Below are 25,864 nucleotides of genomic sequence, written 5' to 3'. Positions count from 1 at the left end.
ATGAGCCCAGGAGGCACAGAGATCTGAATTCTTGTTTCACCACCTACCTCTCTGAAAATCAATTTCATAAGTGGGATGGATATCTGCTTATTTTGGAGATATTAGATGAGCATGTTTCTATTAAAAATATTACAGTCAGGGAAGATATTATTAGAACCGATACTAGAGAAGTGTCAGCTGAATACCAAATGATACTTAGGATAGGTTACTCCTAAATTCTCTTTCTATGTCCATTTTTACATTTTGCTTTCTATTGTTATTTCTGAAAAGTGTTATGCAAATATCCTGTCACTGATGCCTGTCCTAGGAGATCATTGCATGAATCCAAATGCCTTTAAAATTCAACAGCGCTCTTTCCAAGCTAAAGCAGCAGGGTATCTTTCAAATGAATCCAGCAGTGTAGCAAAGATGTAGCGCTCATGTTCAAGGCAGGTAGCAAGTCTAAAAGTGATTTCACAGATAAAAGACAAGTTATCAACACTATAACAGCTGTACTGGCATATTTTATTTTGAAATTGTGTAGCTTATTCTACAGAATAAGGATAAAAGGGAAATCTATGAGGTACATGCCTCTGCACCTAGCTTCATATTTGGCTACCACAAGACATTAAGTTATGCCCCATACCTGTGCCAAGAAGCCAAGAAACTGAATGACAATGATCCCTTCACTTTGTGTTGTTATGCTTAACTGAATGACAAAGTGACTAACTCATGCTTCAAATGATACAGGAGATAAGTGATACTCTCTAGAATATCTATAAGAGTGTTAACGATGTTAAGTATATCTTTGAAATACATGACCTGCCTATTGAGTTTATGTGCATCCCAAGCTAACATTTTTATTATCTTTACAGCTCTTCTTCCAAGCCCTGGAAGAAACATGTGCCTCAGCCTTCATGGTTCAATATGTAAATTTCTAGTAGCAATGGGAGACAAACAATACAACACTTGAATCCAGCAATTAGTGCTATGAGACAGATCTCATTTGACTGGATTTCTCTTACTTCATTCTACTCAAGATAAATGCAGATAAAGATTGACATGAAGAAATGTCTTTAGTTCCTCTGTTGGCTTCACTTTATCAAAGTGAAAGCTGTATGCAAAGTCTATGGAAGATGCTAGTCTTTGTTTATACAAAACAGCAGTTATACCCTAAAAGCACGTGCTTCTCAGAGTATCTTACACAATAATGCGTGACTTCAGACTGAAGAGCCGTTCCTTGACATTTATACATCAGTGCTACTTTTGACCTGGTGGGAAATTTTTAAATATTATGTCCTTATTAGCAAAGGACCAAACTGCTCTGACTTGCAAGCCCTGTAATGAAATACTGGAGGACTTATTATTTTGGAGGTGTGAATATGTTTGTAAGGTAGGAAAAACTGAACAAACAAGATAAAGCCATAAGCTAATGTTTGCTTCAGAAACCTTCATTGAATTTGGAAAAACAATATTGAGAGAACAGTCTGGCTTACACATGTGACTAAGGACCTCTGAATGAACACTTAGGACCTCATTCTAAATATCTGCAATTTTCTGCTACAGTTTAATAATGTTTTTATGTTTCTGCTTCAGAGACCAGGAGACCAAACTCTCTAGGTCCACTAAAATGTATTTAAAAAATATATATATACTTCTGTGCCTTACTGCCCATAGCTTCCAAAGGAAAGAGAACTCCATGTCCTGTCATCATTATAAATATAAGAAATTTAAAGCTGGGAAAAAAAAAAAAATAAATGTAGCTGTCTTGCAGTCACAGTAGTTGTGACAAGAAAACTTCTCACTGTACTATCATTCTTCTACCTTGTGTTGAAGAACACAATACATTTTTTACCAAAATGTAAAAGGTCAGTAAAGGTCAGTAGACTAGCAGACATATATGAACCTGCTGACTTTCATTCCCCTTTGAACTTACAAAAGGCATCGCTAAACTCTCAAAAGTGAAGTGAAGTTCTGATAGAAACTCAGTATAAAAGACCAGAACCAGAGGACTGTTTTTGAAGGGTGGATTTTACAAAGGAAAAGGGTGTCCCCAGAAAAGTAATGCTCAAAGTTATTTGCCTAGAGCTAGGCTTATGGATGATACTCTTGCCATCATGGACACGTGAAAATGCTGCATGTCATAGCTGACTTGAAGGTGCTCTGCTTTTTACATATAATTATTTGGCCTTTGCTTTCTTTGTGATGTCTGTATGTATTAAATACATCTCTGATCACTTTCTAACATTTCCTTTCCTCTGTTTTTCATTTATTTCTTCACTGACTTCCTTTTCTTTGTCTTACTTGTGCATTTGTTGTATGTTTTCACCAAGAGATTCCATCAAAGCAATTCAGTCATCTTCTTTCTAAATGTTAAACAGACTCAATTAGTCAACCAGTGAACATAATGGAGCTGGAGGTACTGAAAGCCCAGTGCTTTGTGAATAAATGAGCACTGAGCCTCTAACCTTGGATTGTTTGCATTAAGTGTAGACACTATTTTCTAAATTGTTTATGAAGTTCACAAACTTCATAAAAAAAAGCTTTTTAATTAGTAATAGTTTCTCACTGTGAAGTGTCAAATAATGTACCTAAGAAACAGCATTTTCAGCTTACACAGCAACATAAAGCACTCTGTTTTGTCTTTGGAAGGCAAAGCTCTAATAGAGATTCAGTGGCACTCAGCCCAGAAGGAACTTTTACAGTCAGGCAGATATAATACAGCAATGCATGGCACTAATTTAAAAAAGTAAACTTGTTTTCTAAATGGACCAAGTTTTTGCACTTGCTATGAGAGACCATATTCTGTTAGTTGTTTGGAATTGTTCTTTTGCTTTCAGTTCTATGCATTCTTAAATTGGGAAGATCTTAATCATTAATGGTGGAATAAGACAGAATAAGTCTTCATTGTATTTCCTACTATACAGTAATAAAAACAACACAGCTTATATACTGCTTAATTGCCACCCGTTAAGTCTGAAACTCATCTGTCTCTCTAAGTCTAAGGGAATGAAGAAAAATAATTATTCCATGCATTTTTCAATGTTCAGAAATTTGGATATGTGGGTTTAGATCCAAATCCCATGTGATTTTCACTTTAACCTTCCTTTGCAAATCAAAATACTTTAGACCTCCAAAAATTTATTCAAAGACAAAATATTTTTAAATTCATTTTCATTTTTGGCTTTCAGATTTTTTTTTACTAAGGAGGAAACATTTCTGACCAAAGCCATAGCAAATCTGTAATAAATGCCAGAACAAGAAATAGAACTTGTATTTCTTTGACAAAACTCATAGTGATGTTCCCAGAAGAGCTGTGTGTTAGTCTCACTCTACAGATGATGAAAGTAAGGTCTATGAAAACACTAGTATGTATAACTGGAAACCCTTATGTGAACTACAGTTGCTCTACTCACATCAATAATTAAACCAAACACTGATTTCGTCTTAAGGAAGAGCTCAATACACAGTCTTGTGCCTATCTGCTCCTGATTCTCACTGTGCTTAATTGCCTGCTTGTGGAACTTCTGTTTCTGACATAATTCTTTGGCACTGCTTGATATTTAAGCTCTCAAAATCAAATCAAGAGCTTCTGTTTCCCAATGAGATATTTTTTATTCACAATTCAATGATTTTTTTTTGTCATTTAGTCTGCTAAAGTCATCTCCTTTATCATTTTTTCTTTCCTCTTTGTTCTCTGTTAATTCTGTTCTTATCTTTTTAATATGATTTTGTTCTCTATCAAATAATTGCTGCTGCAACTTACTTTCTGATCAAATGGACTGGCTGATCTAATTCATCTTTACCATCTTTCTTTTCTCTTGAAGTATAAATCACATCTTCACTCACAAATATATTCGGATCTACAGACAAAGGATTATAGAATTAATCTAGAAGATACAAACTTCCTTTGTGCTTTTCTCAGTAAAGAACAGTTTTTTCCCTGAAAGAATTTTTAATGCCATCTGTAATTTAGTCAAAAACCAAAACATGAAAATAACCTCCTTTCTTATTTATTCAAGAATGCTGGGCGGAAACTCTTTAAACAGACTCTACAGGATAATAACAGTTTTTAGGTAGGCTACTTCTGCAAAGAAGAAACACATCGTGAGACACAACATCTCTAAATGAAGTTTTGCATATTGCACACTGGAGTTTCAAATCTGTATGGTTTTGTTGTTGCTGCTGTTTGTTTGTTTGTTTTTCCCATAAACAAAAACAATAATAAAATCAGACATATAGTTGGTCTAAAATGACAAGACCATGTCTAGAGGTAAGAAGGTCAGGTTCTAGTCTCAGTTCTGTCTCTGAATGTATTTTGATTTCTCCATGTAAAAAATGATAACAGGAGTGGTTACACTTCTTTAGAGTTCCCTTTGAGATCTAAGAAAGAAAAGAGGCATGACATGTCAAGTATTGTAATGTATCTTCTTGGTAACACAGTTGTGTTGTCAAAGCAGTATTCAGGAGATAGCCACATGTATAAGAAAAGAGGACACTATATTCCATGATCCTTTGTGATATATTTGTAGCAGAAGTGGAGACAGAGAAATAAAGATCTGTTGTTTTTCTGATAACATGAAGGCTAAAACAGTAAACATTTTCCCTACATATGTTTTCAGAAAGGAAGACACATGAAATAAATCTGTGTAAATTGCATATAGCTTAAAACACATTTCTGATGTCCACAATTCTCACTAATTTCCATTATTTTCATATATTTTCTACACAAAAATGCCTTGACACAGCAAGGTGGGGAGTTTCTTTCTCTCATATGTAAGGGCCTACTTCATGCATTTACTTTAGGAGATCCTTTATGCCTATGAGTTTAGTTTTTCTTTTCCATTTTCTCTAGCTAGTATAGTATTACTTCTAGGATAGTCTTACTTCTATCAACAAAACTTATTTTCCTCTGTCATCATAATATCACAGCTATAAGAGCCATAACTATTTCTTTCTATGACATTATCAGAGTGAAAGAAGGCCCTTCAAGGCACAGAAATTTGCCTTCCCCTTATGGCTATTCATTTGCCACCCAGCTAGTGAGTCAGTCCAGGATAGGGTTTTATTTACCTTGCCAGATTAGTGCTGCACTGTGTTTGAACTTCAAGATCTTCAGACTTAATGAAGCAAGGCTGGAATCATCTTGTTGCTTTCTCAGAGCTCACCTCAGAGAAGCAAATCAAATAATGGCATAAATAAAGATTTCTGTAAATGGTCAGGAAATTGGTCAGACAACAAATAGAAGAGAAGAAGAAATGGAGTCAGGGCATTCTCTTAGCCCTGGGGAGTATGTAGCATGAATTGTGGTGTCCAACTCCTGCTCTAGAAAATACTTCAGTATGTGAGGCTTTATACTGCATATCATCAGGTCTACCGTGTAATGACATTTTGCATCAATAGTGAAATCCAGCTGACACAAACCAACCTCTTTTGACTAGGGAATAATTTCTACAACTAACTGTTATCTAAAATTCTTCAGTGCTGGATTACCTACCTCACAGCTGTGAGATGACAAAGCTACAAATGAGGTATCTAGTTTAAAAAATAAATAAGAAGCTAAAAAAAATCATATATATATATATATATTTTTAAGAACAAACACAAGAAATTGTTCCTAGGAACTGTACAAGAGATCAGTGAAGAACATTACTTTTGTTATACTCTAGTTAAAATAAGCTTTGCTCTCTTATCTGTCCTTTCCCCTTCATTTATTTACTACTATCGCTGGTGAATAGTAATTTGTTTCCTATGGAATTAAATAATTCTTTTAACTTCTTTTATAATATTACTATTATATTTTTTTCAATATTAGTAATATTGAACCCCTGGCTTAGTTATGCAGAGTTCTTAAGCAATTTTATCAAGGAGCTAAGCACCATTTCCTACTATCTGGTATATGCCCAGTTTCCTTTAAACTGGAGTTCCAGGTTTCTGCATGCTTTTCAGCGTTCTGGTTGTCTTGTGTTGAGTCTACTCCGTTTCCATATGTAAGCTGTCGTGGTTTAACCCGGCCGGCAGCTAAACACCACGCAGCCGTTCACTCACCCTCCCCCCTCCCTCTCTGGGACGGGGGAGAGAAATGGAAAGTGAAGCCCATGAGTTGAGATAAAGACAGTTTAATAAGACAGGATAATAATAATAATAATAATAATAATAATAATAATAATACAATGATGATAATAGTACTACTAATAATAATATGTACAAACAAATGATGCACAATGCAATTGCTCACCACCCACTGACCGATGCCCAGCCTAACCCCGAGCAGTCCGGCCCCCTCCCCCGGCTAGCCACCCCTATATATTGTTTAGCATGACATCAGATGGTATGGAATACCCCTTTGGCTGGTTTGGGTCACCTGTCCTGGCTCTGTCCCCTCCCAGCTCTTACTGCACCCCCAGCCTGCCCGCAGGACAGAACAAGAAGCTGAGATGTCCTTGGCTTAGTATAAGCACTGCTCTGCAACAATTAAAACATCGGGGTGTTATCAGCACTCTTCTCATCCTAAGCCAAAACATAGCATTCTACCAGCTACTAGGAAGAAAATTAACTCTGTTCTAACTGAAACCAGAACACAAACACATCTGAATTACTTGGCAAGGCCATTTATATAGAGCAAGGAATGCAGATCATCTTTGCAAAGCTAGAAATGATTATGAGGAAAGCAGTATGATGAAAATGTAATGATAAAAAAGTAGTAATTACCTGCCATATTCTGTAGATGCTTGTCCATAGGAAAATGAATCAAGCCCTGGATAATGTCAATATGTATGCACTGGATTAAGATTGCCCAGAGAGGTTGTGGAATCTCAGTTCATGGAGGTATTCAAAGCTAAATTACATATCGAAATCTGGATTGGAATAAGGCAAATCTCCTCTCATGGATAGTAAAAAGAAAGGCATCACTAAAAGTGAACTTACCTTCTCAAGAGCTTGTTATCAACTTTAGAATGAATCACCATTTGAAGATGTTTATTGTTTGACTATAGAAGGAACCTACCTTTCCTAACCTAGGCATAAGTGTTTTATTCTAGATATCTAAAGGTAGGCAAATCCTTTCTCAAATGTAGGAAACACCCATGTCATTGCTGCAGTACTGTCAAATTTACAATAAAGCAAAAATCAAACAAATACCAAGGTGATGAAAAATTTTTATATATTTAATGTTATTATTCCTCATATATGGTTCTGAGTTATAGAACTTCAGAAAGGATGTTGAAAAAATAAATATATAAAAATAGAAATCCTTCAGAGAAAACTAACAAGAATGACATGGTGACTGGAATGCCTGACATAATGAAAAATCTGTGTGATTTTTTCTCATTAGACACATACATATTTGGCTCTTTCCATGTTAAGAATTCATGGAACACACAAAACAACTTAGACCAAGCTTTCTGTGAAAGCAGGGAGGTAAAATAAACCACAGGGTCTTTGATTATCTGAAAATGGTATCATATTGTAGCAGTGCCAAGGCATGATTCAGTGTGACTACTCCTGGCACTGGCAAGCAGCATTATGCAAATTTTTACTTCATTTAATGCAGCCACATATGCAAAAAAGATCCTCCTACCCCTCTTCTCACCTAACACCCCAGATCTGCCTTTGAGGTTGGAGGCATATCTTTTAGGTTTATCTTAAGCGGACCAGTTCCTCTGAAGATATTACTTGGTATAGCACCAACCAGTCTGGAGATTTATCTTCACACCAGCTGGGAAGCTCACTCTGTCATTTCTCCTTGAATCACAATCGTTCTTACTTTTCCTGCATACTGCCAACATTCCCCTGTTGAGTTAATGAAATTTAATTCAAATATCTATTTTTCATGGGCCCAGTGTTAGCACCCATGCTGCCAACCTAACACATCCGTGTAATAACTCCACTGACATGACTGGAACTTTTTGTGAGAGTGAAAACTTCCTGCAATGTGATCAGACCTTCGTATATGCCCTGTGAAAGCATCACACCCTGGCACATCCAAGGCATCCAAGTGTTACACGTTTAACTAAAAAATTTTTACAAATTTTTAAATTTTACAAAAATTTTACAAAATTTTCAAGTTCTAATTTTTTTTCTATATATATAATTGAAACTAAATTTATGTGATGTGATATATGTTATGAGATTATCATATCTCTCAAAATTGCATGTTACAACATATGGATTTATAAGGATATAGTAGCATAAGTTTATGCTACTATTAGTCATCTAAATTCTTTTAAGTTCTCGCTGAGTTTTTAAGAATCATTCAGTTTTTAAGAACCATTAAGAACCAGAGAAAGCTGAGAAATTCAGAATATGTGTTTGCATATTGTCATCAATCTTTTGATAAGGTTTTTAATTACACTGAAGTTGTTTGATTAATATAGTGTAGGTCTTGGTGTAATTTTTTTTTTTTTCTAGGCAATATGCTTAGCTGTCCTTTATCATTTTTATTTATTATTTTAAAGTTTTCTTTGTCATAGTTCATAGAAACTTTTGGTATCTGTCTATGATTGCAATTCCTTGGGAAATCATATTAATCTTTTCTTGAGAGTGAACAAATGCACTCACCCACATCATATTAGAATTACAAAATAGTAAAATTACAAAGGCAAAAGCTAAGAAACAGCAAGGAAAAGGCATAGAAAACAGAGAACTCACACAGATGCTCTAAAAAGGCTCCTACTGAAGTGGAGCACAGCTTATTCCTTTTGTCCTGTATTTTTTCACTGTTTTCTTTGTGGCTGCGAGATAATGACATTCATTTCTTTAAAAATCACTGCTAATCTGATTTAATGGTTTTGTGATGAGCACATTTATGTTATGGTGCCTGACACTGACATTAAAATATTTTCTGTTTAGATTTTCACAAAGTGAATTTTGTGTCATGTCAGTCTTCATAACATTATTAAAAATGTGTAAAATAGGCCAGACCCTTTTATAGACTTTGATGGATGTTTGGAACTGGGAAATGAGATATGACCTGGATGATACAGAGTTGAATTCAATAGAGTTAACAGAGCTAAAGATGTCTATTTGAAAGAAAATTAAAGCAGTTCTATGACACATATTATATATATATATTTTTTTTTAAAAAAAGATGAATCTCAGCTTTGTGTAAGTCAGCACAGATTCATGAATGCTAAAAGAGGCTAGTAAAACTCTGGCTGTTAACCAAGATCTGTTAATACTGACAGCATCAACCTTTTGTTTCCTTTGTCTTTGAGACAGCAGGGTGATTTTAGTAACAAAAAAAAAAAAAAAAAAAAAAAAAAAAAAAGCTTCTATTTTATTTTGTAATCGCTTTGCTATTTCTAACACATACTTGAGTCTGATTTCTTCAGATTTCATTCTAGCTACACTGACTATAAACAACTTAATTTGTGTAGTTCATTACAAATAAAGTTTTTTTTTTTTTTTTTTGGGGGGGGGTTGTGTAATAAGCAGTCTAAACAAGCTGCATAATAGTAGCAAAGGTGTTTAGATCTGTACAGAAACTATTCAGATTCATGACTGACTGAAAAAGTCTTCTTTCTTCTTTCTTGTCTTGGGTATTTAAGATTCATTTTGAGCCTCCTTATCCACCTCTATTCTAGAGGCACTTGTTGGAGTTTGTTGTTATATTACAAAATATCTCATTTATAAGAAATAGTATTTTAGAAAATGTATTCTGATATTAAGCTGTGATTTTAGGCAAGGCCTCTAAAACAACCAACCAAAGGCAGTTTATTTGTTTATAATTGTTTTTGAGCCAAGAAAATATTCTGTGAAAAAACACTGACAAATGAAAATAGTAGCTTTTAAATCCACTTTGCACAAGCATTGTAAGATGCAGAAGGCAACAGAAAATAAGATGCTTGCTCATTACCAGGTTGATCACTAATTGCACTGAAGTGAAGGCACGTCCTACACAGCATTTTTGAGTTTTCCAATCTTCTAATGCCATATTGATTCAGGTACCTCAGCATCATTGCAGTTATTATCTCATGCTCACTATATAGGAAGATCTCATGACATGCTAACTACTTGAAAGCTAGAACCTGGCTACTGGTTACAGAACCTGGCTTGGCCTGCTATATTTTCATTTTAATCCTTATAACACAAAATTGTCTCTGATGGTTTCACATTTCAGGATCAATCCTAACTGTAATTCTTTCAATTACTTTAAATTACTCTATGATCTAACTGAAAACAAATAAACAAGCAACAACAAACCACCAATACGCACCAAAACCAACCAACTAACAACAGCAACAACAAAAAGGAACAAATTATATCTTCAAATTTCCTTATTCCTTCAAATTTCTGAAGTGAGTTTGAGGTTTACAAAAGTTTTGATATGGCTGAAACATGGAATAATAAATGGTGGTGGCTTGTGCTTTTTGTATGGTGCTCTCCCTCCCTCTAATGGCAACACTATACATACATTTCTGATTCACCTGCTGACTCACTGGTGGTGATACTGATCTTTAGACCAAGAAACCCTTATTACAGACTATCTCCAGTTTAGTAAAGGACATTTTTTGATAGTTCATCATACCTTTGCATATCTTGCTAAAGGTGTGGTTTTGATGTAGTTGTAGCTACTCCTCTGTAATTACTGCTTGTGCTATTCTGGACTAGTGTCTATTGCTGTACAAACTGAATATGTAGCACCTATTAACTCTGGTTTTGATGCCCCTGATCACTGAAAGTTTTTTTGTTCCCTCTTCCCACCCCCCCTCAAAAAAAAAAATAAAAATGCCAGCAGTTAATCTTTGATCCTGAAAACTTTCCCAAATGAGTTACTCTGGGCTTTTAAGGGTAAGCAGGTTGTTAGAGGATTAGCATATAGATATGGATTTTCTGTGTTCTGGGGCTTATCTTCATTATTCCATATTGTGCAGCAAGGGAAAACGTCTGGTTAAGATCCAGTTCAGTTAGGACTGAAATGTGGGTGCCAGAACAGAATGACATGAGGATATGTCAGAGATTTATTGGGTTCAGTGAATGTGTCTATCAGAAACAGTTTGAGGAGGGTTAGTGCTTAAAGCTTAGTTAGAATTCCAATTTTTGTTATACGTATAGAAAATAAAAATCAAAATAATTTACGTGGAGAATTACATTAACTAGAAGAAATTTTGGGATGTATTGCATCATAAGAAATTCTTTGGGGTCTGCAGCATGGGGAAGTATCCATTTTGTGATGTTTTATTTATTTTTTTCCTACAGTTTGATAGCAGTTTGGTTAGTATGTTACAAGGCATTAAATGTATTTCTTCCTTCCATTTATATTATCAAGTCAAAATGACTTGAGGATAACAGAACCATCAGAAATGTAATCTAATTTGCTTTTATTAAGCAATCATATTTAATTAGAGATTACATTCTTTCTTTCCTGCACTGTTTTCTTCTCTTTTAAAAAAGCATGTAGTACAAATTCTCAGTCTACTCAAATCATCTAGATTTGGGTCTAATTCAGTGCTCATTTTATATGCCAGTATTTCTTACAGGAATTCTATACATAATCAGTGTCTTTTTATTCACACCAAGATTGAAGAACATGATGCAAAATTAATTTTAATATGATTCTTCAAATCAGGTAATATGCTACTGGTTGATATGTGACTTGCTACATCAGTTGGGATTTTATGTAGTAAGACTAGTCAGCAGTGGCAATACTTGTATTCACATTACATTGAGCAACATCACATAGATACTCGGTGAATTAATCTGCCACAGTTTTTCCACTAGCAAATAATGATTACTCCAAAGTCATTATGACAACAGCCTTTTTCTGACATTTGTTGTAGTCTCAGTGACATGCTATTACCCTTGTCACAATTTGGTGTAAAACATCTTTCATTCCAACACCATTCATTACCCTTGGGCTAGAGTTGCATTCAGTACATGTCAGTAGAGGTGCAGGAGGTCAAATCTCAGTGAATTAGCTGTCCTCTGTGAACAAATAACTCCTCTCAGAAGATAATTTGCCTCTAAATAACTGTAACATTTCCATTTTTGGAATGTTAGATTCTATTTGGTTTATATACTGAAAGACTCGATTACAAAATAAATGTATGTTCACACTATTTCATGTTTCCTGGGCTTTCCCCAAATACCAATTTTTGCATACTGATCACTGAGTGATGTCTGAATGCACACTACCGTAGGCCAAATGGCAGCTCTGAAGCCCACAGCTTGAATTACATATTACTTCTTCTCTTCCACCAAAGGTACAGTGTGAAATTTTGTTTGGGAAAATGTAATGTCTTGTTTTCATAAATCTTGTGTACCAAGTCAAATATATATTTTTTAAATTATTAGATTTTCATCTTTGAAGCCATCTGTTATAAAAAATACTGTGAATTTACATTCTGATTGTAATCCCATCAATTTAAACTACTAAATTCTACTGGATTTTCATGCACCTACTTGTCATCCTCCTACTATATGAAACTGTCTAAACTGTGGGACAATTCTTAGCTCCTAAGGTTGATTATATGGTGGGGATATGTCTGTGTTTCAGATTCTTTCTCTGAATCACTTGGGTGTTTGGTCAAAAAGTAGCTCTTTGTTGTCAAGATCTTGAATATAAGGTATGAATTCACAACAAATTGGAGTCCTCTACAACTAGAAAATGCTCCTGGAAAGGAAGGTATTTTCATTTCTATATGGATGGAGGCTCAGGCTGGTTTTGTTCCATGATGACACCACATCTGGGTCCTGGATCTGTTGCTTCAATCTGTATCTCACCTCATGGTGCTCCTGTTCATGTGGAGCAGGGAGAGCTCTCCAGAAAAGTGCTTCAGAGGCACCTCTCCTCCTGCTCATTTGCACAGTTTCACATTTGGTAATTCCAGACAATTCTGTGTGCATTCACATGCTCAGTTCCTGTCAGCTCTCCACTTTCAGCCTGGGTCCAGCAAATACTGAAAGGAAAACGCTTTGTGTGGTTTGAACTTCCTGAGCAAGCCTGGTCTTCCATTCCTTGATCTATCTACAGGAATGTTACAATCCCAAGCATGTGGACTCACCTCCTTTGGACACACTTTAAAAGAAAAGGGAGTTTACTAATTTATCTACAGGAATAGCTGAGACATCTGCTCTCCGTGTTCTGAATTCCTGCTTGACATAGGTTTCTGCTGGCCTCCCTGTAATCTGCACTCTGCCTCAGATGTGTGCAGGAGATGGATAAGGACATGTGTTTTTGTTGAGAAACTCCTGGTGAACCTCAGCTATCTTTAGATCACTCTTTCATATGTCTACATCTACTCCAGCTGTGAAGATGGAGGATATGTGACTTGCTCAATGATAGATTCTTCCTCCATGTGAATCTTGACCATGGTTACCTTGTATGTAACCTATGTCACCTTTAAAATTGAGTCTTAAGTGGTCTATATGCCTTTTCCAGGTTTACTCCATAACACTTACTTTATGGCGTATAATTACATTTCTCAAACTCATTAAAAGCAAAGTAATTTGGGGGGGAGTTGGTGAATTCATTTGACACTAACAATCTGCTAATTCTGTGATTAATGACTATCCCTATGAAATTAATATAATACAAAAAATGTCAATGTTCAAGAGACATTTGGACAATGCCCTTAATAATATGCTTTAACTTTTGGTTAGCCCTGAAGTGGTCTGGCAGTTGGACTAGATGATCTTTCAACTGAAACTATTCTATTCTTTTTTTTTTTTTTTTAATAAATACTGAACCTCATCTAACAAATTTACAACTTTGATTCCAGGCTTCAACCTCATGTAAATTAGTTTGATATAAAAATAAATTAGAGAAGTCACAGAGACTTGGAAATCAGGGTTCACAGTGGAACCTGCTAGCTTATTTACAATATTTTTAATCAGAGTTGATTGATGTGAACTATGTGATCTATGCAGGTCTTAAATTTATGATGTGTTGGTGGGTGTGGTTATTGTTGTAGCTATTTCAAAGCCATCTGTCATTAATGATCTTAGGTAACAGGAAATTTTTTGTTCATTGAAAGGGACTGTTGTGGTTTAACCCGGCCGGCAGCTAAACACCACGAAGCCGTTTGTTCACCCTCCCTCTTCCCTCTCTGGGATATGGGAGAGAAACAGGAAAGTGAAGGCTGTGAGTTGAGATGAGACAGTCTATTAAGACAGAAAAATAATGATAACAATAATAATAACAACAATAATGATGACGATAGTACTAAGAATAATAATGTGTATGAAACAAGTGATGCACAATGCAATTGCTCACCACCTGCTGACCGATGCCCAGCCTAACCCCGAGCAGTCCACCCCTCCCACCCCAGCTAGCCACCCCTATATATTGTTTAGCATGATGTCAGATGGTATGGAATACCCCTTTGGCTAGTTTGGGTCACCTGTCCTGGGTCTGTCTCCTCCCAGCTCTTGCTGCACCTCCAGCCTGCCCACTGGCAGGACAGATTGAGAAGCTGAGACATCCTTGGCTTGGTGTAAGCACTGCTCTGCAACAATTAAAACATGGAAAGAAAATTAATCCTGTCCTAACCAAAATCAGGACAAGGACTTAGCACGGATTCACATGATGTGACATAATTTTGATCATTAGAATAAGAACCTTTAATTATTTTGCTATCATGATCTCCACGTTTAAAAAAAAAATAATGAAAAAAAAAAAGCTAGAGATTGACTCTGATTGGTAGTAGAAATGTACACGACCCTGTTAATGAGCACTGAGTGTAACCTGCTTCTGTACTGTTCTCTAATAACATTACATAACATTACATTCTCACAACACATACAAGTTGAACACATTAAAAAAAAAAATCCATGAAGATTTTTCTTAAACTGTTGTAAAATTCAGATCACATACCTGTATCAATCCATAGACATGGCTTGAAGAAGCACTGGCTGAGTGGTTATATAATATATATAATGGAAGAATACCTATTTTTAAACATAGAAATGCTGGTGTGATGTTATATAAACTGATTTTGGAAAAAAGAAAAAAGAAAAAAACACACACAAAACAAACAAACAAACAAACAACAACAACAACAGTTGTTAAAACATAAAGAGGAATCTTTAAAGAAATAATTGCTACAAACTTTCAACAGTCTGCAGCACTGACAGCCAAAAAATCCTGTAGACAAGTCACTAAGAAACAAACTAAAATAAAAAAGCAGGCACGGTGTTTTAAAGTCAGGAGTTTGCTTACTAGTTTTAGGTGCCTGTCACATGACAAGAGATGACCAGAGGCACCATCTCCTCTCTCCAGAACAAGATGGGAGTAAATAGAGAGTCAAGCAGACAGTGGGACCAAACATGCAGGCAGCTAGGCTGTGCATGCATATCTTTTTTCCTTGCCCCCCATGCAGACAGCTGCCTTAGGCACATTTCTATTCTGATTAAGCCTTGAGTCATTTCTGACTTCAGGGTACTGCATGCTGAGCATGCTGATTGTAGTTAACTTACTTCACAAGGTACTGACTCCTTTAGATCTTTTTTTTTCCATGGTGTCTACCTCTCCTGTACAGAGAGCCTAAGCAAATTCCACTGGCAGGGTGAATTGCCTATAAGTTACAGATATATAACTTATGATACTTTGATACATAGCTTTTATATAACTAAACTTTTATACAAACTGGCCTACTTTTTATACTGACCTTGTTAGAAGTTTTCCCTGAAAGTTTTGTACTGTATCCCTCACAGTGCTGTCAGAATATAAAGTGCCACTGTGATAAAAAGTGCATCATTTTTTATAAGCTAGCAGAAAATTAGGGTTTAAGTGGTTGATGGCTACTATTCCTTTCTGGTCTCTATTGGTGGGACAGGAAATAGTTACTGAACTGGGGAACATTACCAGAGTGACTGCAGAAACTGCAAAAACCTTGGAGATTTTCAGGACTAGACGAAACCATGATTGACCTGGCTAGCATTGGCAATAGTCCTGTCTTGAGCGGGGGATCAGGATAGAAGTGTCCCAGAAGTTCATTCCATCTCAACAGTTTTCTCATTCTATGTCTTTTTGCAGGGCTCCCAGTGTGTTTGTGTTCTGGTTTCATATAAAGGACTAGTAAGAACACACAAAACCCACTCACTTCTAGGAAAGCAAATATCAAATATTTTAAATACAATAAATATAATATTGCAATGTCTTGATTTCAGCTGGGACAATCTTCCTCCCAGCAACTGGCATGGTGCTGTGTTTCGGATTTAAGATGAGAGTATTGTTGATAACAGACTGATGTTTCAGTTGTTGCAGATCATTACTTACACAGAGCCAAGGACTTTTCAGCTTCTTGAGGCTGCCCTGCCAGCTTGGAGGCTGGGAGTGCACAAGAAGCTGGGAGGGGTCAGAACCAGAATAGCTGACCTAGAGTGGCCAACTGGATATGCCAACAATAAAACCAGGGACAGCTGGCCAGGTTGGTGTGGGTGCTCACTGCTCAGAGATTGGCTGGGCTGTTGGTCAGTGGATAATGACCAATTGCATTGTGCATTGTTTCCTTTGTATATTTCTTTCACAATGATTATTATTATTTTCCTTTTTTCTCTTGTCCTGTTAAATGGTCCTTATTTCAACCCATTAGTTTTATTTTTTATTTTATTTTTTATTTTATTTTTTATTTTTATTTTTTTCTTTCCCCCATTTCTCTCCCCTGTCCCACTAGAGTCAGGGGGAGGAGGGCGAACAGCTTTGTCATGCTTAACTGCCTGATGGGTTAAACCAAAACACGTAGGAAGAAGAATTCAAGATCATTCAAGAATGAAAAAAGTTGGAAAATCTCAAAGAGAAACTCATATTTAAGGAAAAGAAGAATTACATGACTTTGAAGAGGGCAATTAGAATGGAAGCACCTTGAATTCAGTCTCGAAGAGGTACCTGAATTTCAAGAGAACCAGCAAAGAATTTTGTAAAATCTTACAGATCGGATCATTCATGTAGTAATAAATATGTTTGCCAAGAAATAGGTGGTAAGATAGTTTTATGTGTTTGGACAAAAGCAGATAGAAAGAAACTTTTGTAGACTTAGTCTGTCTTTGGTAAGATTCCAGTATCTCAAAGAAGTGAGGATAATCCACTTGCCTCCTTTGGGAATTACACGGTGTCTGAAATTCACTGGCCCATGAAAAACAACCTACCTTTACAGGAGAATAACATATGCTAACTAGTTTAAATCACTGATTAAAAGTATTCTTGGAAGATATCTGTTGCCAGACTCAGAAATAGTATGCTTTGATCCTCCATTTTCACTCTGGCCAGAAAACTGAAAAATAAAAGCATGGTGGCTGTATACATCATGAGATGACTGAACTTTTCCTTTTGGGAGTGTTCTTGAATAGGTCTAAGACTGAGACGGGGACAGTTCTGAATTTGAACACAGTCTTGGACCTGTGCTTCACTGAGAATATAAACTTACATAGTGGCTGGAAGCTTAAAAGTACTATTTATTATTGCCTGTAATCAAACTGCACAATCTCACCCTTAATGAGGTTATGGCAGGAGAATGAGATAGGCTTGGGTAAATGTATCATGGGAAAATCAGTACCACTATAAAGTAGGTCCATTAATAAATGAGATGGAGAATTAAATTGCTAATGACTTTGAAATGGCTGAGATAAAGAAATTCTGTGCCAAAGCTGCCTTTAGCAAGAGAAATAAAGTTAGGTCAGTTAGGAATTCTGGGGGGAAAAAAGAAAAAAAGAAAAGAAAAGAAAAAAAAACCAACAACCTGTGAACTCTTTCACCATGAAAGAACAGCTAAGGAAACAGACTTTTGAACTTGATTGTTATCACCCAATAAAATGGGATAGTCTGTGCTGTGCCTGCAGTACTGAAATACCTCTTACCCTCTGTGATGTTTTATATTAGGACTGTAATTCTGCGAACAATTTAAACTGGCATAAACTGGTAATTCTGTCAAAAGAAATCACTCAACCTAATCTTGGCCTCTGGATTGTCTCAGTTATACTTTTTCTTTCTCCCAATTTCTGTCCTTGTTTTGACAGAAGTGTTTGCATTGTCTCATGGTTAACTGCATTTTTGTATTTTTCCACTGGGACGAATAAGTTCTCTGGAGTAATGAGATTTCTTAGACTGAGTGAGGGTAACTCAGCTATATTACTTCCATTAAACAAGCTAATTTGTCAGCTCAGGTATGTCTTCATGGTACAGCATTCATTGTACTGTTTGGACTTAATTAGATATTAAGCTGAAGATTTCTTACTGGCCCCGGAGTTGGCACTGACTGCCATCTTTGCTTTTACTGAGTTTTCTTGTAGATGTTTCATTTTACACCTCTCATTCTCTCCTTTCCTACTTGAATCTTTAAATCCCACCTGAGTGATCTTATCCTCACAGTCATGCTCTGTTTCCTTTCATATACCACTTTTAACGCTGTCTTCTTTTTGAATAATATGGTACATTAGCCTCTGCTCATTTGGAAATGAAACAATATTTGTAAGTAACTATCTTTTTCATCATATTTTTCATACTCATAACAAGTGTAAAGTGCATTGGACTAACGTAATCTTGATACAATCACCTGAGAGGTGTGAAATATCTCTCTTTATTGAGAGTTTCCTATTTAAGTAGCAATGTGATTAATGAATATAAGGGTCAGTAATTTAGCAGAACCATTTGGGTGATAGGTTATTTTGTATTTCCCAATATTTTTATTCTGAAAGATCAAACTATTATCCATTCAAATATTAATGCTTTCAAAATGCTTTCCTGGCAACTATGTTAGTTCTGTTGCTTAGTGTAAACAAATAAGCTGAGTGATAAAAACAGAAATGTTAAGGTCAACACAGACAATTATACTTTTCTACAGTAAAACCAGAAATGGAACAAACATTAACTTCATTGAGGCATTCATCAGTATGTTGAATTTGAGGATTTTAATTTACATGAATCTTTCACACTACTCTGTTTCTACCACAGAGATGTTCCAGTGAGAGCAAGGAGTCATAAATTAGAAGCAGAGAATGATCTTTCCTAGAAGAAGATTTAAAAGGAAAAAAAAATAAAAATCAAAGAAATCAGAAAACAGCCATGGGGAGCTTCACTTCTCTGCCTCCTACAATATTTATTTGGTTTCTAAAATGCTTTCTGAGCCATATTCATTAGCCTGTTCCATTTTACCTCCCCCAGAAGCACTATTACTTCACTCCAAGAAGTGGTTGGTGGCTGGGAAGGGAAAATGAGAAGATCAGAGACTGCCAATATTTCCTTTCTGCTCTCAAGCATGGGGAGAGGACACTGGATGTGGAGGAACACTTTCCTTGGAAACTCAATAATGGCTAAAAGGGCAAACACAGTATCAAATACTGAGAATTTTCTGGGACCAGAGTGGGAAAAGAAATGCTGTCCATTTTTCAGCCACTATAGAAATAATGTTTTGGTGCTCTGAATATGAATTTCAGTATCTTCCCTGTGAATTCAATGCTCCTGTGTACCACATACTTTGTGGAATATTCAGACAATAACATTACCTATAAAAAATTACTTGAACATCCAAAATCAAGCACCCAGATATGTCATTAATAAAACATCTTGCATCTGATGTGAGACCTAATGAAATCTAACGAAAGCTAGAAAATGATCAGTAAAAGGTCAGACAAAACCTTCGAAAATGTTAAGCACATTATTTTGGCTTCTCATTTGCATTAAGAGTTCTGTGGATTTACATTCCTCTTTACAACTGCATTACATTAAAATGACAGTGCAAGGTAGTCTTATTATAAATGAGAAAACGGCATATACTCTATAGCTTGCAGTTGAAAATATTGCTAATATAATGATGCCAGGGAAGGAAGTCTAAGTAAAAAGATAATCAGATCTTTACTGGATCGGACAGAAATCTAAGAAACATGTGGGTTTATAAAAATGAGGCTTCTGAATTTGACTGAAGCACTTTGATATTCTCCTTGAAGAAGTGAAGATCAGTAAAATATTCCTAGGTAAAATCCCCAAATACCAGAACTCAGGTCAGCACTGAACTTTTAATCCATATCTCACTCTTCAGTCAAATTTACCTTGCCAGGAGAATCATGTTGTATCATATGCATCACCTTAATAATATTATAACATGTTTGGAACACTTATTAATAATCATATTTTAGAACTATGTAAATGTTCTGTTTACTGAAGCAAGACAAAATAATGTTAAAATACAAAGAAAGTAATGCTTCTACAGTTTTACAAGATGTAAATTAACCCTGTAACTCCCATTCTGAAGGACATCTCTTGTAAACTGAAAAGGAACATTTTGAATTTTTCTTTCAGTACAATTGTCAGAAACTTTGAAACATGTATGTTGTTGAAAATTCATGGATTTTATTTCTTTAGCAGTTTTTTTTTTTCAGGAAAAGAGAGAAAAAATTTTTGTCAAAGATGTGAAAAGGTCAGACTAAAAAAAAAATAAATTTAATTTTATGTCTATTTAGTTTTCAGAGACAAGAAATTGGTGGGGATACACTCAGTCATGCAAATTAAATGTACTTATCCACATTCACACTAATGATATGTATTACTAAAATGCTGATTTTCTGTAAAAGCATCTATGCCTATTAAGGCTCTTTAGCATAATTTGATATGCACAGAGGTTTGTATTAAATGCTCTTTCTCACTGGAGTCTTTTTGGAGATTTAATGTGATAAAGTTATACTAGTATTGCTAATGCTTTTGCTGCAGTGTGAAAAGAAGCTCATGCATATCATTTATTTATGTTGGTATCTATCCAACCATGAAAAACTTCCTTCCTGAAATTCTTTTTTGATTTGTTGTTCACATATTATGCAACTATTATAGTGAAAAATACACTTAAAAAAAAATTAACTTATTTCTCAGATGACAACACATTCAAACTGTATAATGTGGCTTTGGTCCTACACACTGAATGCTAAAAAGGTAAACCACCTTTGGAATCATTGTGACATAACTATGCAGATGAATAATTTCTGAAATGACAGAAATTTCAATAAAGATCTTTTGACTTCTTACTATTTATCATGATACAACTTGCTTCATATCAGCATATTGTGACACTATGATCCAGAACTGAATTAACACTGTTGCTTTGTTTTTATTAGTCTTTTGATTGAAAATACTATTTTACGTTTACATATATTTTAAAACCCTTAATCTTTTCTGTACAATTTCTCTTTTATTTCTGCAAATTCACATCATGTACCTTTGCAGTGCTGACTTTTTAAATCCACCCATATTGATTTTAAACAGACTTTAGAGAGACAATTATTCATTGCAATCATAAAATGCAGATGTGTACTGCAAGAAAAAAATAATCAAAAAAAAAAGGTGATTTAAAATTTAATCAAGAGCTAGGGCCATTCTGTGATTCGGTGATTATATTAAAATTTCTCCACTTGTTTGACTAATAGAAATCAACCATTTTTTTGATTCAAATGGAATAGTATTATTATTAAAAATATGAAAAAATACATAAGCATTACACAGAGCGGTATACAGTTTACAGCCTGAGGTACCTACATGTAGTTGCCCATGTAAATCTCTGCACGTTGAGTGGGAGCAACTGTGCATGTCCTGTGCATGTTATGTGTATCGCTGGGTATTGCAGGTAGTACCCTCTGACTCTCTTCTTGGCAACTGAACCATGTCTATTCCAGTTAATGTGTTCTGGATAATGTTTCGTCTATCCAGACACCTCACATCTATTTCAGAGTGAGATGAATAGCTCTACAGTTACCTAAACAAAGAAGTCCACTATCATCTAGGACATCATAAAGAATCTGATATGTCATGTTAGAGGTTGCAGATATACCATGGGACATACAGAAGACTGTGTGGGTTGTGAGGACACCTTAAGACATCTTAAATGGCATCTTAGAGATGGGACTTACGTGACTAAACAGAGGTGATTGGTGTGATGCGATGCCTTAAGGTATGTCACCAGATATCTGGATGCTATTCTACAAGGGAATATCACATGAGGACATCCCAAATGACATTGGATGTTATGTTATGTTGAGGTAACTTAGTTGAAATCTTAATGTCATTTGATACACCTTAGGCATCCACACTGGGCTGACAAATATGACAGAAGCAGAAGAAACATATCCTTAGTGAATACCAGCTAGAAAACATCTTGGAATGGCTTTTCAGTGGCACCATAAGTGGTATTTTAGTCCACTGATAAAAAGCCTGGACATCCAACAGTTATAATGGGAATTTAAACACTTAACTTTCAAGTAAGATCTGTATGTACATACCTAAGCCCAGATGTCTTCTATTAGGAAGTCTAAGAATATTTCTAATAAAAATAACTAAAAGTTTATAAGTATTTTGAGACAGGGACAATTCTCCTTTGATTCTCGCTCTCTCTCCTACAGTAGTAGTTTAGGGTGGCATTTTGTAGTTATTAGAGTTAATTAAAAATTAACTAATAAAATAGTATGCTAACTCCCTTTAAAATCATTTCTATCCAGTCCACAGTCTTTCTACAGATTTTTCTCTATTTAAATGTTTTCTACTATAGCATTGCTTGTAATTTCTTTCAAAAAATAAAGCCAAGTTCTCAACTCTAAAAGGTATTTCAATTATATCTAGAAGTCAACTGTAAATTAATAGATTTTTACTGTTTCTAATTGAAATTTTCATTGAAGGAAGTGAGCCCTAAGCACTCTACATATATGCCAGTTGGTGCAAGTTGGCTTTAGAACATTCATGGCCTCCATAGGAACATTCATAGTTCATGGCCTTCTTTCATTTAGTGGTTAGCATATAACCACAGTGACTCTGATCTTGTTTGAAATACTTTCATTTTCCCCAGGGATAGTCCTCCTAAGCTTTGCTACAATTCATAATAGCAATTTCTTTTTCACTATGCTGCTGTCAGAGTAGCATTTTTAGTGAGAGTGAGACTACTACCAGTATCTACAGTCTAGCATATCATGAAAAGAAACGTGGTTCACAGATACCAGCTCTGACAAAGACTAGAAAGTCACAGCACAGTGATATGCAGACTATCTACTGAGATTTGGCTGCAGTATAAATTTATCTTTACCTCATTTTTCAATCTGTAACATAACTTCAGCACTTGGTTGTATTAATGGGAGAGTTAGCTACATAGCCCTCATTCCTCCAAGCAAATCCATATTCTCCTGGGCTTGGGGATAAGGTAGATGGAATCAGTTTAGATTAATCTGAAACTGCCGAAGTAGATGTAGCTTAAAAGAGTATGTATGAAGATTGCCTGTGGTGGAGAACGAAGCCCTTATAATGACTATCTTGTGTAAGCCATAGAACAGCAACCATACAGTGCTGCATCACTTGAAATGGTCTCCCTGAAACGTTTATCAAAAGAGAAATGGCACCTTCCCCTGTTGAATTATTTGATGTAGGGCCTGGTTACTTGGGAAATTTAAGAAGTAATATATTTTAAAACAGCAAAAGATCCGTGATTTAATTTAGTTTTGTTTGGGACCTAAACTGAATAACTCTGGAATCACTCTATTTTAAAGAAAATATTTTCAGCTACAGACAGCTTTTTCTGTTTCAGATAAAATAGCTATAGTTAATTATTCAGTCAACAATAATTCTGTTTAGTCTGGGGAAAAAAAAATAAAAAATCTGGTTTTAATTTTCAAGCTTTAAATCAGCAGACACAGGAACTTAATCAGAGACTGTCTAATGAGAAATTAAGAAATGCCCTTAGAATATAAATTTCATTTCATTTTCCTAAAATTTATGTTTAAACTTAATGTGCCTTAATAAAAAAAAATAATAATAAAAAAATAATAAAAACAACTAGTTTGCCTCTAGTATCTACAATTAAAGTGATATTAGACTAGGCTGGAAAGGTCACGTATTACAAAAGATCACATGCAACATGGAAACATCTTGAGAGAGTAGAAAAATAGACACAAAATAAAAGGGCATGAGTACAAGTTTTACTGTTAAAATAAATAGTAAACAGTAAAATCACCATACCTTTTACTTTTGAATTCTAAAGGAAATTAAAAATCTCTGCCAGGAGGATCCCTACCAATCTCTTAAGGACACATTTATTCTCCATTATTTCCAGCTCCTCCATATTATTCAGTATGACTCTTTCAATATCTAGAATCATGGAATTATAGAATTGTTTAAGTTGGAATAGGTCTTTAAAGATCACCTAGTTCCAACAACCCTGCCTTGGTGTTGTGGTTTAGTCCTTATAGGTAGCCAAGTATCACACCACTGATCTCTCACTCCCTCTCCTCAAGAGAATAGTGGAAGAAAATATGATGAAAACACTTGTGGGTTGAGCTAAGGACAGGGAAATTGTTCAGCATTTATTGTCATGAGCAAAACAGACTCAGAGTAGGGAAGATTAATGTAATTTATGGGCAATTGATAACAGTAGAGAGCAGTGAGAACTAAAGGAACTAAACTTAAACCCCACCTTCCTTCCATTCACATTCTTCTACCTCCTATCTGAGGAGTGTCGCTACCACTTTGTCATCTGTCACTCCTTCACACTCACTCTCTGCCCCTGCTCCACGTGGGGTCCCTCCCACGGGATGCTGTCCTTCCCGAACTGATCCTGTGGGGGCTGTCCACAGGCAGCAGCTCTCCAAGAACTGCTCCAACATGGCTCCTTACCACAGGGTCCATCCCCCAGGAGCAGACTGCTCCAGCATGGGTCCACCATGGATGACAGCTCCCTGCAGATCCCTGCTCCTGCGTGGGCTCCTCTCCATGGGCTGCAGCTCCAGCCCGGGGCCTGCTCCTGGGGGGCTCTCCATGGGCCGCAGCCTCCACCAGGCCACATCCACCTGCTCCACCGGGGGCTCCTCCATGGGCTGCAGCATGGCAATCTGCTCCCTGTGGGACCCATGGGCTGCAGGGGGACAGCCTGCTCCACCAGGGACCTCTCTACAGGCTGCAGGGGAACTTTTGCTGTGTGCCTGGAACACCTCCTGCCCTCCTTCTGCACTGACCTTTGTGTAGGCTGTTCACTCCTCTCTTCTAGCTGCTGTTGCACAGCATTTTTTGGCCTTTCTTAAATCTGCTCTCACAGAAACATAAATAGCATTGCTCATAGGCTTGGCTTTAGCCATTGTCAGGTCCTTTTTGGAGCTGGATCAGACTGGCTCTTACCTGACTTAGATAAGACCCTGATCTCTTCTCACAAAGGCCATGCCTGCAGCTGCCACCCCCCTACCAACACCTTGCAACTTGGGCAGGAACACCTTCCACTAGACCAGGTTGCTCAAGGCCCCATCCAACCTGGTCTTGAATGCTTCCATGGATGGGGAATCCACAACTTCTCTAGTCAACCCATTCCATTATCTAGCCATTATCAAAGTAAATAATTTCTTCCTTGTATCTAACCCAAATCTTTTCTCTGTTGGTTTAAAACCATTACCCCTTGTCCTGTCACTATATCCCTAGTAAAAGTCCCTCTCCATCTTTCTTGTAGGCCTCCTTTAGGTTTTGGAAGGACAAAGTAAGGTCTCCCTGGAGCTTTCCTCTAGGCTAAACAACACCAACTCTTTCCACTTCTCTTATAGGGGTGGTGTTCCATCCCTCTGATCTGTTTCTGTGACCAATGTACATGTATGTCCCAATGAAATGTTATTTCTTCCCAGTTTTCTTTAAAAAAAAAAAAAAAAAAAAAAAAAAAAAAAAAAGCAACCTTACACATTTTCTGTCTTCTGCATTCCAATGTGTGGGAATCCCCATTTCCTCCTGCACCCATCCTGCATCAAGTGATGTGTTTAAGAAGCCTTCCTCAAAGCTTGCCTTATTGCCTGAAGCTGTATTTTTGGTTGCTTGTGACATATGGTCAGTCCTGGAGTCATTCAAGTGCAGCTGCCAACTATAGGGACAAGTCTAACGATGCTTCACAATAAGAATTTTATGTATATATTCCAATGTATCATTACTTCGTCTCATGGAAAGGGACTGTAATTC

This window comes from Aythya fuligula, chromosome 1, assembly GCF_009819795.1.
Source record: "Aythya fuligula isolate bAytFul2 chromosome 1, bAytFul2.pri, whole genome shotgun sequence".
NCBI lineage: Eukaryota > Metazoa > Chordata > Aves > Anseriformes > Anatidae > Aythya > Aythya fuligula.
This window is presented reverse-complemented; position numbering follows the sequence as displayed.